Source organism: Echinops telfairi, unplaced genomic scaffold (assembly GCF_000313985.2).
Source record: "Echinops telfairi isolate 266 unplaced genomic scaffold, ASM31398v2 ScPeMD7_9;HRSCAF=40, whole genome shotgun sequence".
Classification (NCBI taxonomy): domain Eukaryota; kingdom Metazoa; phylum Chordata; class Mammalia; order Afrosoricida; family Tenrecidae; genus Echinops; species Echinops telfairi.
The window spans coordinates 1,631,284-1,635,930 of record NW_022103906.1 but is presented as its reverse complement, the minus strand read 5'-3'; positions in this window follow the sequence as shown (position 1 = coordinate 1,635,930).

The following is a 4,647-nucleotide window of genomic DNA, read 5'->3' as shown; positions in this document are numbered from 1 at the left end:
TTGAAAAAAATTCCCTTTCCGTTCTGTCAATTTGCATAAAGAAAAAGACTCCGCATACACACAAATATATATGAAGTGATATGTACATACATATCCCTTGGTGGTACTTAAGCATTTGACTTCTAACTACAAGGTAGGCAGTTCAAAACCACCAACCTCTCTGGCAGAAAGATGAGGCAATTTGATCCTGTAAAAATTTACAGCCTCAGAAACCCTGTCTGGTGTGGCTATGAGTCAGAAATTACTTGGTTTGATTTCCTTTTAGCATGAAACAACCAGAGATCTCCAGAAATTTGTATAAGATATATATGTGCGTGGATTGATAGTCTTATAGAGGACAGATAGCTATCTATAGCAATAGCTATCTGTCTGCACAAAGGTACACATTGCTTACTGTTCACTCAAATAATGTCTGGCCACATGTGTGTTCTTTGTGAATATTTTTTTTGAGGAAAATAGATCTGCTCCAATTTATTATTTTCTCCTCATGGTTTTAAAGACCCTAGACATTGTGGAGTTATGTCAAGGGTAGACTATCAGCAGATGAGGTAGAGGACAAGGTTTCTTGTACTGACTCTGGGCTTATTTTTAGCAGGCATGGTGGTGATGGTGTTGTTGTTGGCCCACTGCTGTTCCTCACGCTGGTGGCACAATGGGCAGGGCAGAGGGGATTCCTCTCCCTTTCTGCTGGCTTGTTCTTGCTCACTCCCATAGTTGCTGTCCATGCCAGTGTCCCCAGCTCCAGCAGCAGCTAGGATTACCAGAAGCAGCCCCCACATTTTAATACGATGATCTCCAACAGCAGCAGCAAGCAAACAAACAAAAACCAACCTAACTGCTATCTATTTGATGCTGACTCTTAGGGACCCTATATGGTTTCTAGGTTTCCGAGACTGTAAGTCAAACAGCCTCATCATTCTCTTGGAAATTATGTTCCCACAAAGTTAAGGTGACCAGATTTAAAGAGGGACACAATTGACTGGGTGGAGGGGGGAGTTCTTGATTAAAAATTTGGTCTATATGGACCAAATAGACCGTTCCCTAGCTTGTCTTGCATTCTTTCCCAAAATTGGGACTGTCCCGCCAAAAGCGGGATGTCTGGTCACCTTATGCAAAGTTCAAATCACATAACATATTATTTAACAGAATTCATCATTGATATTAAGAGACACATGCTCTTATATATACAAGTGGGTTTCAAAGAGTTAAAGGGAAAATTTCCTTATTTTTTAATTTTATTTTTCCATTAAATTTTTGAAGCACCGTCATATAAAGACTGTATATCTCTGCTTCCTTGAATGATACCCACTGTTAGAATTCAGCTGATGGTAATGGAGTTAATTTCAGTCAGCTATTAGCAATATTGTGATCTGTCAAATGAAGATCACTTCAAACTTTAAAGGAAGTTCTAGGAAGCCAAAAGCAAGTCAGGAGAAGCAGTGTTTTCACACCCAGAGACCCAAGGAGCCCGTCCTAGTTTCACCAAATCATGTAGGCATTGTAACTAGTGCAGCTGGGCTCACAAAGACAGAGGAATAATCATACTAAAAGAATTCCTTCTGCTATTTAGTAATTAACTTATTTGCTTATTCTGCAGTGGCTGAGGGCCAATGTGTTGTTGCTTTGCCTGCAACATTCTTGTCTTCATCACATGTGAACACATGGGCTCAAAGGTCAGGTCACTTAAAGAAAACTTACCATATTTCTTTAGCAGGAATTATCCTCTCTCTTTCTTGTAATAACCACGTATTGGTTTTTCTATTATATTAAAAAGAAGACATTTTATAGCACCACAGACTGAGTTTTAACTCAAAATGCATAGGACAAATAACCAGGAAGTTCTGGTGGAGGCCTTCAGAATGTCTGCAGTATCACCTGGAGTCTGCCTGTCCCCACTTTCACCCGGCTGTCTTTGGTGTAGGCTCCATTTTAAGGTTGTTGTTCTTCCCCTGGCATCACCAATGACCCCCCAGAAGCTCATGTCTGTGTGATACTTGGACTTGATCCATCTGAAAAACAGAGCGGCTTTCCCCCAAACTCGTAGCAGTTTTGAGGATTGCTATGCATATTGATTTTGGATGAGTCAGATGTCCAGCTGGATTCGATCTCAGTGATTGGGGGAGCGTTGGTGATGGAGAACTTCTCTCATCTAGGCTGAGCTGCTTTACCTCCCCTTATCTTTACTAAGCAAAGGCAGCCCAAGTTATATACTTAGGGGGTCAAGAAGGACTCCCCAAAGGAAAATCTGGGTTCTTGAAGGAGGAGGAAGAGAATTCTGGACAAATGAAGCAGATGCCCCTACATTGATGTTTTCAACTTGGGAAACAAGTGTGGAAGAGATGTGATGTCCTTTAGCTAGTTCTTTAGGAGAGTTATCCTTAAGTTTTGCTAAAATATAATCATTAAAATGAAATCATCACCTTTTTAATTAAATACTTTTATTGGGGGGCTCTTACAGATCTTATCACAATCCATACATTTATCCATTGTGTCAAGCACATTTGTACATATATTGCCATCATCATTTTCAAAGCATTTTCTTTCTACTTGAGTCCTTGATATCAGCTCCTCATTTCCCCCACTCCCTCCTCCGGCCTCCTCACTCATGAACCCTTGATAAGTTATAGATTATTATTTTCGTATGTTACTTCATCCTCTGTCATCCTTCACCTACTTTCTGTTGTTAACATGGAGCTCCATGATCGTTCTTTTTGTGGACAACAAATAAGACTATTTATTAATTCTACTTTGTATCATGCTTTGTAACATGTGACACCAGGCATATTATGGGGTCCCTATACTGGAGAGCTAACCATCTAACAAGGAAGGCAAAGATATAAACAAAAGTCCAAAGACAGACACAAATATCATCTGTAATATAGCAAAGGCCAGTGGGAGTAACGACTGGTCTGGGGTGAAATGGTTAGATATTTCATAGACTTGATAGCCTTTGAATTGATTTTAAGTATGGATAGGAGATTATCAGATAGAGGTGGTGGGGTTTGTAAACAGAATGAAACAAAGCTTTAAATATGGGGAGTCAGTTCCTGGACAGCATTCAAAACATGAAGGAGAACATAGTGGCAAAGAAATGAAAACAGAGTGCACCAGTAATAAGAATACATGTTAGTGTTTCTTTGTGTGTGTGTTTTATGTTAAAGTTTTATTTTCCCATGAATGTGGGGATTATGCAGAAATATACAGGATTGTAGTGTGAGGAACTTTTTATTAGGATTATGATCAACAATAATATTGAGAATACTAAAAGACTGTGATAGGTATGGATAAAAAGAATGGAGACTTGGAGCTGGTAACATGGGGCCAGTTGATGATTATCAAAAATTTACTCCACAGCAGCTTCAGAAGTTCTACTCATATGTGAGGAATCTTACTTCATCATTATGGTGCAAAACAGGTTATAAATAAATATTCAGGCAGAATTTATTCCTTTCTTTGCAGCTTGTGATTCATTTTCAGTGAACACATGGCTTGATTTCTTTAAGTGTAGTCCCAAGGCTACGTTGACATTAAAACATACATTGACTTAGACTTGGCCAAGTCTATTATGAAAACAATGGACTGACACCAATCCTTTTAGTCACGGTCACTTTTCATTATTGCTCAGAAAGCATGAGAAGCCTTCTCTGCGAATAAGTGGCATTTCAGTAGAAGACAATTTTTTTGCAGATTGAAAAACAGAGAGCATAAGAATTCTTTTAGAGGCTAGCACAATTACAGCTTACTTTCCTAGGCCTCAATCTGATCATCTCTAGAATGGGGTGATGGGGTAGGCAGGTGTCACACAGGAGTTCTTCCAGCCTTGCCCAGGGCATAGCTGAAGGTTGCCCCAGTCTCCTTTGTTAAGTCTAGACAAGTCGTCAGGTCACACTGGGGTGACTGCCTGAACAGAGGATGTGGCATCTGTTGGCTGAGGTTGTTTATAAATCTCAGTGAGTGGAGGTTTGTATTAGAATGTGAATAATTGACATGCTTCATCCAAGCAAGATTCATATCTGCTTGGATGACCATAATGGGTTCACAAAGTCAAAAGACGTGGCTTCATTAATTGCGTTATCACCAGAAACCCATTTCTCTCACTGAAAACACCTGAATGCTTCACTGTTTTAAAACATGTTCCCTCTGGCATGATAGGGTTCTCATGGAAAAACATCTTGGATTAAAGAGAAAGTGCTTAGGTCAGCACATGCCATTCTGCTCCTTTAGCCTCAACAAAACGAGTGCGTGGTGTCGGATTGAGCCAAAATTCCAGCTACTTCTGGCATTCATTGGGAATACCACCTGACATGGCCAGTTTTTGTATTGCACATAAGTTTCCTTTTGAAGAATGTAATCTCAATGCCTTTGAGTTAAATCAGCCCTATAAACTTCTGTTCCTATTCATGCAATGTATTTTCCCCTCTACAGAGCATTCCTACCTCCCATTAGCACTGATGGTACTTCTAAAGGTGAGAGGGAACAAAGCTTTATAGCTGAAGCATATAGTGCCTCTTTAAAAAAAATCCTCTGTCTTGTTTTTATGCATGTTGTTGTCGCTGCAGGCCTGTCTGGATAGGACAGGCTGGATGAACAATCTGGAGGAGAAAACAACGGGACTGACAGTTCCGGGGGGACATGGGAGAGGGGGAG